Source organism: Myotis myotis, unplaced genomic scaffold, assembly GCF_014108235.1.
Source record: "Myotis myotis isolate mMyoMyo1 unplaced genomic scaffold, mMyoMyo1.p scaffold_m19_p_5, whole genome shotgun sequence".
NCBI classification, from domain to species: Eukaryota; Metazoa; Chordata; class Mammalia; order Chiroptera; family Vespertilionidae; genus Myotis; species Myotis myotis.
Window position 1 is genome coordinate 11598690 of NW_023416357.1, and position 12501 is coordinate 11611190.

Genomic DNA, 12501 nt, shown 5'->3' on the forward strand with positions numbered 1-12501 from the left:
AATTTCAGTTTTCAAAACAATAATTGGGTCTCAGTGCTTCCTTATGAGGTAAAAATCATTAGTGATTTATTAAGCCTTTCACTTTCCTTAATAAATTTGTTTTTTCTTAATTGTTTACTCTTAAAATCAAATGATGAGTCAATATCTCAAAAAGAAGTGTTAAGAAAGATTTAAAACCCAGTGTTACTTAAATTTTATTAAAGTAATTATCTCTGAATGATGTAGTTCAGTTGATTGCAGCATCGTCCCAAGCTCTAAAAAGTGATTGGTTCAATTCCTGGTCAGGGCACATACCTAGGTGGCTAATGTGATCCCTGGTCAGGCACATACAGGAAGTAGCCGATCAGTGTTTTCTCTCTTACATCCCTGACTCTCTCTCTCCCTCCCTTTCTCCTTATATCCCTCTCTCCATTCCCCTCTCTCTAAAATAAATAAACATCTCCTCGGGTGAGGATTAAAAATAATAATAAATAAGGTAATTAATTATTTCAAATTATCATTCTTTTTGGTTGGAATACATTTTATACTATGAGATTCTTGATTTTATCTTTGTCTTCCTGACAGTTGATAAGGTTTTAATAAATATTTCGTGAGTTTTGAATAAATATTGAGTAAATAAATGGTGAGTTTTGCATTATGTACTTAAAGGAATCCAAATGTACTGCTAATTTAATTTCTAGAGCATTAACCATTAATAATTTTGTATTTATCACTAGTAAGTTTAACGGAAATGTTTGTTCTTTTGTCTTACATGTTCATTCTGGAAAATATTATAACTGGTATAGTACAATAAACAAAATCAATATTAGAGTTAGACAACCTAAACTCAAGTCTGACTGTTGTCACTCTCTAGACTTGTAACCATAGGAAAATTTCTTAAATGTATCTATAATATCTATATTTTAGAGCAGGGGTCCTCAAACTACGGCCCGTGGGCCACATGCAAATACAAGTATTGTATTTGTTCCCATTTTGTTTTTTTACTTCAAAATAAGATATGTGCAGTGTGCAGAGGAATTTGTTCATAGTTCTTTTTTAAACTATAGTCCTGCCCTCCAACGGTCTGTGGGACAGTGAACTGGCCCCCTGTTTAAAAAGTTTGAGGACCCCTGTTTTAGAGTATACATAATGCTTATGACAAGATATAGATACAATTTTCTTATTCTTAAAATGCAGACAATGAATTATAAGTTTTTCATATCCTTTCCAAGTCTAAAGTTCTGGGAACCTATTGCAATACATCACCTGTCCGCTCTCATAGTTGTAGGGGTGGTACTTTGCAGCTCGCTAGGCCAGATCAGCACCACGATGATCACTGTCCCTAGTGATGACCACAGCATCTGAGCTCCCAGATTGCCTGCTGGGTTGTCCCAAAAGTTCTGGTGTCAACTTCCAATCGATCCTTGCTAAAGAATTCACAGGTACACACACACACAGGCACCTGGGACAGGGTCTGTGGAAGTCTTTTTCTTCCTTGTCCCATAGCTGTGCGTTTGCTGATTTTGTTGCTAGACCACATTGGCCATTTGAAGAGTAGATTCAATAGATCCATACTCAGCTCTGTTTGCAGCTACATAACATATTGTCAAAACAATAGCACCTCTGTGACTCTAGTTATCCTTACATCTTATATTTACTACTCAGATCTTGCAGACCCCATTATGAACTTCCAATTAATTTCTATATATTCACTAGGGGCCCAGTGCACGAATTCATGCACCTCGCGAGGCTGTGGTGGGCGTGGGGGTGGGTCTTGCCCCATCCTCAGTGCCTGGCCCCTCCTGACACAGCCCTGCTCCCACCGCTGCCACTCCCACTTGCTGATGGTGCTGGCTCCACTAGCACCGCTGATGGCGTGCAGCTATTGGGGCTGGTGCCAGCAGCAGGTGTGAGCGAGACCAACACTGTCATTGGGTGCAAGCAGTGGCTGCTGCCCCAATCACCCCTCAGGATCAGGGGTAGGTGGAGAAGCCCCAAGGGACAATTGGGGCCTGCAGCTGCCGCTCGCACCCACTGATGGCGCCAACTGATTGGGACTGGTGCCCGGCGCCAGCAGCAGGTGTGAGTGGCAGCTGCCGTCCCTGATCGCCCCTCAGGAGCAGGGGGAGGTGGAGCCTGGTGGTCAGTGCACATCATAGTGACTGGTGTTCAGTTTAGTTGTTCTGCCGTTTGGTCTATTTGCATATTTGGGTTTTATATATAGAGATACTTAGGGTTGCGAACTTTTAATTTTGCCAATAACAATTTGTTTAAAGCAACTACTTTTTCTAACCATCATTTCATAATATAAAAGATAATTGTAGCAGGAAAGGCATAATATCAAAATAAAGAACAATCCTTTATACTTACTAAATGTAGTTTTCCAAACAGGTCACTATATTGACCTAACTTTTTTTCAAGAATGACTAAGTGACCACTGAGCCACAGTATGCGCACAGCTGTCCGGGAGCCTGTGTTCTGTGGCAATCCCTGGGTGTCCCAACCAAACAGCCCAGGACTGTGTGAATCATTCCAAGCTCACCCTGTATGGGTGACACTTGATTTTTCTATAGATTGAGGGAGAACAATCGTCATGTCAGTAAATCCCTAACTCTAACTCTGCAAAAAATCAGGAGGTCATTGAGAAAAATAACAGCAGCCATTGTGAGTCAAACCAGTTGTATCACAAAGTCACAGAATCAAGGAAGGGGAAGGAATCCTAGGAAAGTATCTGGTTCCTTAAGCAAAGACAATGTCTGACCTTTCTAAATCAGATAAGAAGCCAGCTTTTCCATGCCTATGATAAGCTTTTACAAACCCCTTTAGAGGTACATTCTTATTGTGTCACTCTATTCAACATAAAGAAAAGTTCACAACCTAAGTTTGAATATATATAAAGTAATTGGAAGTTCATTATATAAATTCATTTCATTGGCCCCAAATCCACAAAAGCCTTCATTTTGGTGGAGAATAAATGTCTCTCAGACCCAAGGCTGTGGGACTGCCAAAAAGAGGAGGATCTTTGTGAAAACAGCTGTAGTGCTAACTAACCCTACACCAGGTTCTTTATGCTGCTGTAGTCTTGCATTGTTAGCCTGTGGTGAATGTGAACGTGATATTCCTGAGAAAAATCCAAAATACCCGACAGGACCATTACCTAACAATAAGAACTAACAGGAAAAAAGGTGGAGGTCATTGAGATACGTTTCAAATCCCTGGCCATTCGACTCTAGCAAACAAATGTAAGCAATTATAAAAATAACACCTATAGACACCAATATACATTTTCTCTGATATTTGAGCCACCTAATTTTAGGGGAAAAAAATTATTAGGAGTTGTTACCAATGAGCTTAATAGTCAGGTAATGATAACTTTGCACAATAATCAACTTCAGTCTATCTTTTTTAATTCTACTCAATTAACAAGTTTCTTGAACTCTATAGTTTTGTAAATTTCAACCTCATAACTATCAAATAAGGAATAAATAGCATTCTTATGCATCATAATATAGTAATAAATAATAAGTAAATATATGCTTATTTCTTAATTCTATTTATTCATATTCTTCACTTTATATTTATTTCACTATGTATATTTATTTCATATGGGAGGAGCCATTATAACAGCACTGTACTTCCTCGATGTTTACCTTTAAATGTGAGACATTAAGGATTTCATTGCTAGTAGGAGTATGGAGAAAGAACACCCCATTCATTGTTGAGTATATAATAGTTCCACTTTTACAGAGGATTGTTTCATTATATTTTAAAGTTTTATCTAGCAATCCCACTATCAGGATTTTACTCTTTACATAGATACACAAATTATATCAAAAGTATATGTATAAGAATTTCATTTTAGCATTTTTATAATTGTATAAACAAACAAATCACAATGAGAAAGCACCAAATACAAAGAAAACCCCACAAAAACAAAACAAAACAAAACAAACAAATAAACAAAAAAACCCACAACTGTTTCACCCACAGGAGACTGGTTAAATTAGCTTTGGGATACCTACAAAAAAACATACCGCTCATAGAAGTAAAAATGAGTGCTGATAGCAAAAACTCTTCAAAGTGTTACCTGTGGAAATGAGGTTCTTTCACGGAGTTGTAAGGAAAGTATTCTGGGAGACGCACCTGTGGGGGGATGTGGTCTAGGTGTAAGATTTATTTGGGTGAAAATAGAAGGCTGCCTGCCCCCAGGCTCCCAATGGCTCATCTCTGTCCCGCCCTCTGTGAAAATAGTTCAGCCTTGTCTTCATTGGGTCTAGAAGTAGGCCCAGCATCCATACATTTTGTGCCCTTGGTTCAGTCCATGTCTCTGTCCTCCTCTGGCTAGCGTAGCCTGTGTTGTTGGCTGCACTCTGGCGTTGTGCCCTGACCTGTGCCATCTGCCCCAGGTGCCAGGCAGCTGCTAGGGCCACATGGCTTCCTTGGAGAGAATAGGCCAGTCGGGCAAGGGCGTGTTACTGGCCACTTCTTTGTTACGCTGGGATCAAATGATCTCGGGCTTGGGAAGGACTGGGCACTTCTTCAAAGTAACCAATCAGCTTCCCAACCTGTTGGGGCTGGCACTGGATCCTCCTCCTACCCAGTCCATTTCCTAGATCTTCCCGGGTTCTGTACCCCTTACCCAGAATGTAAGGGATGCTCTTCCCAGGATGTGCCCATGCCTCATAGTAGAAGCACTTCCCCCTGGGCCATCTTGACTTCTACAGGGCACTTGCCCATCAGAGGAACTTCTCCTGCTGCTTTATTCCTCCCTGGGGCGATGACCAGTTAAGATCATTATACCTTATGACCAGCACTATGGAAGGTCAGGGGGTCTAAAATGCAAGACCAGCGATATGCTAGGGGAGGAAAGGTCACCCTGGGGGTGAGGTCCCACCCTACAATTGCCCATTGCTAGGCACCAGGAGCTTTCTGCCCTGGATGACCTCTGTACCTGGCGAGCCTTCCTCCTCTGCCCCTGCCTGCCTAACTGCCCACTGTATCACCTATGGCCCCATAATGTTTTTCCTGCAGAAACAGATGGTGGTCTGGATGTGGCCCATGGGTCCTAGATTGCAAATTCCCTGGTTTAACATTTTTCAGGCACGTTATTTAAACGGAGAATCAAATCGTTCTATAACAGCGTGTGGTATACTGTATTTTTGGAGCATACATTCTGTAACATGCTAGGCAGCTCTCTTTAGCCCAGGGTAATTCCCAGCTGAGGGTTGTGAGCCAGCAGCATTCCCCAGAGCCAGGAGAAAAATTCCCTCAGGCCTAAAGGGGATTTGGGGACCTAGCACGGTATTCACTCTAATCCCTCTCTGCAACACAGAGAGCGGAATCTGATTGCTATCAGTATCTTCACTTGTTCACTCTATGAGCACACACCAAAGTAGTTTATTAACCAATCACCTGGGCCAGGGTCTTTTGGATTGTTTCTAATACTTTGCAATTATGAACCATGTTGCAATTTGCAAATTTCAGCATATAAGTTGTTTATATTCTTGGAACTGTGTCTTCAGAGTTAATTCCTAGCAGTAAGATTGCTGGATCTTTCATGTTAATACATTTTAAAAACATTGAGCCCACTTTGAATTCCTGGAATAAATTTCATTTGTGTGCAGTGCATTATTTTATTAATGTGGTATTATTTTCTGGTCACTAATATTTTTAATATCTTTGCAATTATATTCATATGTGGCATTCTATAATTTTCTTTTATTGTAATGATCTCAGGTTTCGGTATCATTGTTACATCTAAAAAAGAATTAAGATGTTTTTCCGTTTTATATGTTCTGGAACAATTTGTGTATCATTGGGATCATTTTGTTTTTGAAGGCTTTTGTAATTTTCCTGTGAAAGTATACGGCATGTGTGCTTTTTTTTGAAGAGTATTTCAACTATATGATGTATATAGGAGCACACCCAAACTCAGAAAGGTTAAAAACAAAGGAACGGACAAAGGTACACCAGGCAAATGGAAACTCATACTTTTTTTCTGGCAAGGATTGTCGGCTAAAACGTTAGAATCTGCGCTCACGGGCCATTCTTTCCTTTATTACTAATGGTTTTAGCTGACCTTTTTGTTTGATTTTCTACCTGAACTTATAATTAAAAAGTAAAAAAAAAATCTCTACCTTCTACTTTTCTAATTCTAATCATTTAATGCTTACATTCCTTAATTGTTTCCTAGGAAATTGCAAAGGTGCAACAGAGAGGTCCCATTTACCCTAACCCCATTTCTCCCAGTGGTTACAACTGAAGGAATTATAGTACAATAGCAGAAAAAGAAATTGACATTGGTATAATGTGTATTTATGGTTCCCTGTCCTTTACCATATTCAGCTGGGCAAAAGTAGGTTTACAGTTTATTATATTATTATTATTTAATAATTATATTATTTATTAATTATATTATTTATTTGTGTTATGGCTATAAACCTGTATATAGATTGATGTAACCACTAAGATATAAAACTAACCCATTATCACAAAGTTCTCCCTAATGCTCTCTTAATATAGTCACATTATCCCCTCCTCCTCCCAGTATCCCTAACCCCTTGCAGATACTGATTTGTTGTTCATCTCTATAGTCTTGTCATTCTTAGAATGACCTATAATTGTAATCATGCCTTTTGAAATGAGCTTTTTTCACTCAGCACAATGTCCTTGAAATCCATCGAAATTGTTGCATGTATCAATAGCTTGTTTCTTTTTATTGCTGAGTAATATTCCATGATATGGATGCAGCATAATTTGTTTAAATAGTCACTAATGTAAGACATTTTTGTTGCTTCCAATTGTTAACTATTATAAGTGAAGCTATATATAATCATGCTTTTTGTGTAGACATAAAATTTCATTTATCTGATATAAATGCTTAGGCATGTGCTTGCTGGGCCATGTGGAAAGTATGTTTATTATTAAAAAAAAAACTGCTCTATTCTCTTTCAGAGTGTCTGTACATTTCCATAAGAAACGTATGGGAAATCTTGTTCCTGTGCATTTGGTAATGTCAAGATTGTTTATTTGAGTTATTCTCATAAATATGTAGTGATAGCTCATAGTGACCTTAATTTGAATTTCCTAAATGGCTAGTGATGTTGAGCATCTTGGTATGTGCTTCTTTGCCATCTATATATATCCTCTCTGATGAAGTGTCTCTTTGCGTCTCTTGCTCATTTTCTAGCTGGATTATTTATTTTGTTATTACTGTTCAATTTTGAGGTTCTTTATATATTAAATGAGTCCTTTGTCAGGTATGTGGTTTGCAAATATTTGTTTCCAGTGTGTAGTTAATCTTTTTATCCTCTTAAGGTCTTTTGCAGATTAAAAGTTTTTAGTTTTAATAAAGTATAATTTATCTTTTCTTTTTCTTTTAAGAATTGTTCTTTTGATGTCATGCCTAGACACCAAGCCCTAGGTCCCAAAGATAACCCAGGTCTGTGCCCCTCGTCAAGGTACATGCCCTTGACCGGGAATCAAACCCACAACCCTTATGTCCTCAGGCTAATGCTTTAACCATTGAGCAACCAGCCAGGGCTATCCTATCACTTTTTATCATGGTAAAAAAAAAATTGACTATTTTAACCATTTTTAAGTATAGGGTTCAGTGTGTTAAATATATTCACATTATTGTAAAACAAATCCCCAGAACATTTCATCTTGCAAACTTTATGCTTACCAAACAACAGCTTCCTTCCTCCACCTCCTCCAGGCTTGACTGCTTTAGACACCTCACAGAAGGAATCCTAGGGTGCTTTCCTTTGGTGACCGGTGTATTTCACGTAGTATACTGTCCCCCTAGGTGCATCCATGTTGTAGGCATGGGGCAGAATGTCCCTTTTTAAAGCTGAATAATATGCCATTGTGTGAATATATGTACTACATTTTGTTTATCCACTCATCTGTTATATGGGCCTTTGGGTTGTTTTCATCTCTTGGCTATTGTAAATAGTGCTGCTATGAACATGGGTGTGAAATATTTATATTTTTAAGCTTTATAAGTAAATCTGTGATCCATTTTGATATACTTTTTGTAAAATATGTGAGATTTAAGATCAGGTTCATCTTTTGGGGTATCCAGTTCATCCAGCAACAGTTGTTGAAAAGACTCTTTGGCAGTAATTCCATGGAGCTATTTCTGAGTTCTTTACTGTTTTATTGTTCTGGATATCTATCCATCTGCTAGTACCACACAGCCTGGGTTAAGGTAGCTGTATGATAAATCTTTTTTCTTTAAATATTCTTCTACTTTTATATATTCTGGACATCTTTTTATAAACAAAAATTAAAGGAAGTAGACATTCTCAATCTCTTTTAATGTGGTACATCCTTTTTTTTCTTTTTATTGAATTTATTGGGGTGGCATTGGTTAATAAAATTATGTAGGTTTCAGTATACAATTCTATAACACATTATCTGTATATTGTATTGTGTGTTCACCACCCCAAGTCAAGCCTCCTTCCATCACCATTGATTCCCCCTTTCCCTCTGGTAATCACCATACTGTTGTCTGTATTTATGAGTTATTCCTCTTACTTCATTTTGATTTTTCAAATGATTTTAGTTACTATATTTCTTCATTTTTCCAAATAAATTTTAGAATCATCTAACTTTTATCTTTAGAAAAAATCTTGCTGGGATTTTTATAATAATTGCATTAAATCTGTATATCACTTTGGGGAGTATTGACATCTCTATACTTTGTCATCTTCCAATCATGAACATGGGATGTATATTTATTTAGAGCTCTGATTTCTTTCATTAGTGTTTTGTCGTTTTCAGCATAGTAGTAACTTGTGCATATCTTGTTAGATTTATACCTAAGAGTTTTATTTTTATTTTTCTTGAGAGATTATACATGGTATCTTATTCTTAAGTTCAGTTTTCATGTGGTCATTGCTTTATATAAAAATGCAATTATTTTGTATATGTTCTACTTGGATCTTAAGACATGAATGAATTCATTTATCAGTTCTAGGAGTTTTTGGTATATTCCTTAGGATGTTTTATTGACCATGTCATATGCAAATAGGTACAGATTTCTATCTTCCTTTCCAATCTGTGAGTCTTTTATTTCCTTTTCTTAAATTATTAAGCTTCCTAGAATGTCCTATAATATGTTGTTTGGTATGTTTTGAAAATTCCTTTCTGACTTCCTGTTTGATGTGTCAAAATACAGTCCCAGTTCTAGACACACTGTTTTGTTGGCTTGAGAAGGGTGAATTGTTTTAAAAAGCTTGAATTTCCTTTGAGTATAATCAAAGAAGAAAATTAGTATTTTATATTATCTATGCGTTTAAATTCACTTTAACCATTATTTAAATATTTTTAAATTGAAAATGTATTTTCTAATACTCACTTAAATTTTTAATTCAGAGTAAATTTATTGTTTTTTTAAAATATATTTTATTGATTTCAGAGAGAAAGGGAGAGGGAGAGTGATAGAAACATTACTGATGAGAGAGAATCATTGATCGGCTGCCTTCTGCACACCCCACACTGGGGATTGAGCCTGCAACCCCGGCATGTACCCTGACCGGGAATCCAACCATGACCTCCTGTTTCATAGGTTGATATTCAACCACTGACCCATCCCAAATTTATTGAATTTAATTTCATATTAGATGTATTCTTTGAATTATATGCAACAAAAAGTTTTTTTAAAATGTTCCAATACAGACATTTTCTCTGTTATGTACATAATACAGAATGGCATTAGTGATAACTTAAACACATATGCTAAAAAAAGACAACATTATAATTAGGAACTATGTCATAATAAATCCATGATTATTTAAAAAAAACAGTAAAGTTTATGATCAAATTTACATCTTAAGAGATAAGTAATTAATATAAACATATTTTGTGATTTTTTTACATTTAATCTCATTATAGTCCATTATATATGTAATAAATTTTATATTCACTTGTTTATTAAATGAATTTTAGAAAAATAAGAATTTAAGCTAAGTTATTTTCTGAAATAAATCACAAATTAAATAACAGAATTACTTTTTATGAACAAAAATTCTTAAAGATAATAAATAACACATCAAAGTAATATGGAGATTTTAGCCAATATCCTAAACAAATTTCCCTAACATTTTCCCACTTGGGAAATGAGAGAGTAAGAAATATAGATGTTACAGGTTAATCATGTGATTAAAAGTAATTTTGACAACATTATTAATGAGCGGTCACTGATTTCATAAGTAAATTTTATTGCAAAGGCATAATCAGGCATTTCTGATTCATTGAGAATCACACATACTATTATCAAGGCACATTAACCATGAAAATAAACAACTCCAAAGAATTGTCCAGTTCACTTAATAGGCAATCAAAAAATATGGCTTCCTTTCCTAGTTTCTCTTACCACTTTTAAATCATACTTTTGAATGCTAATAAATTTTAAATTATTTTTGGAAAGTAATAAACCTTTAATTACCTAAATCAAAATTACCTCATTATAGACACTTCTCAGTGGTGAGAATGACATGCCATTCGATAATGATAGTTCTTTCCCTGAAATAAGTGAACTTATGTTTATCATCCACACTTAACGCTGCTGATGTGACTGCTGTGCCTGGGCCAGAACATCAGTAAAACACTTAGCTCTTCCCTGCAGGCTGGAAATGAGACCACCCAGTCTGTTTCCTGTCTCTGGTCCTGGTAAAATTACAGATAGCACCTTCTTTCATTCTCAGGATTTGGGAGATCCATTTTATGGTAACATTAGCTATTGAGAAGTAAAATTGGGGCGGTGGGAAAGACTCCCAAAATAAACAACAGTGTTTTGATCCCCAGCCCACTGCAGGGGCATGAATATGTCACAGCATAGGTCCTAGGAGCCTTAAGGATAAGATTATGGAACTTTTTTAACTGACTTTTTTAAAAAGTACATAAAAAAGATAGTTGAGCCCTGGCCAGTGTGGCTCCGTTAGATGAGCATCGCCCTGTGCACTAAGAGGTTGCTAGTTTGATTCCTGGTCAGGGCACATGCCCGGGGTTGTGGGGGTTGTGGGCTTCAACCCCAGTAGGGGGTGTTCAAGAGGCAGCTGATCAGTGGTTCTCTCTCATTCATTCTCATTCTCATTCTCATTCTCTCCTTTAAAAAAATCTATAAAAAAAAAACATACTTAAAAAAATAGTTGATAGACAAGGGCCTCATTTTCTAAGAAACGTAAGTAGCAAGCCAAAGCTCTTCAGCGTGGTTGTTAAACCTAGACCCTTGAGGAGGCCTCCTTGGATTTCAGTCCCAGCTCCAAACACCTTTTTAAAATATATTTTTATTAATTTCAGGGAGGAAGGAAGAGGGAGAGAAAGATAGAAACATCAGTGATGAGAGAAAATCACTGATTGGCTGGCTCCTGCATGCTCCCCACTGGGGATTGAACCCACATCCTGGGCATGTGCCCTTGACTGGAATGGAACCTGGGATCCTTGAGTGCGCAGGTCAACGCTCTATCCATTGAGCCAAACTGGCTAGGGCTTAATCTCTTAAAGCTTCAATTTCCTCATCTATGTAAAAGTAGGTGATAATAGTTCCTATGCATAAGATGATGTAGAGGTTAAATGAGATAACACATTTCAAAACATTTAGCACAGTGCTGGTCACATGCTAAGCACTCAAGACATGTTAGTTATTATTTAATAATTTTATATATCCTCAATAAAGGACTCAGTTAAAAAAAACAGGGCATGGAACTGACCTTCATTCCTAAATATCATATGCGGGAAATGCACAGAGAATTCAGTGTTCTAATCTATACTAGAGTAGAATAAATTCACAGTTAATTAATCAAAATCAAAATAGATATTGCATAACTATGTATAATTTAAGATTCCAAAATAATTGAGTCATTTCTTTATTTTTCATTTATTCAATGAATAGCAGAATCAGAGCATGCTTAGGTAGGTCACTGTGACTTTTTTTTTTTTAATATGTTTTTATTGATTTCAGAGAGGAAGGGAGAGAGAGAGAGAAAAAAAAATCAATGATGAGAGAGAATCATTGATCAGCTGCCTCCTGCACGACCCCTACTGGGGACTGAGCCTGCAACCCAGGCATGTGCCGTTGACTGGAATCGAACTCGGGACCCTTCAGTCCGCAGGCCGATGCTCTATCCACTGAGCCATACCAGCTAGGGCACTGTGCCTTTTAATTAATAGTTGAACATATATTGAGTTTATTCCCACCTAAAGATGAACAATGCTGATACCAGTAAGTCCCTAATTCATTGCATAGCTTGTTCAATTAGAATTGTTCATTTTTTACAAATAAGTATAGTAGACATTCAGTAAATCATTCTGTATAAATCTAAATGCCTCAAAGATGAAGGCCCAGGGAATAAGGGGGCAGAACTGACATTTCTTTATTTTGATGAATTTGATTTAAAGACAACCTTTCAGTGATCGAAACTAAAAAATTAACACTTTCTAAAAAAAATTGCTTCGTTTAAGATTAAATTTTGAATTGGATTCCTCGATATTCTAAGATACTATAAGGTATTGATG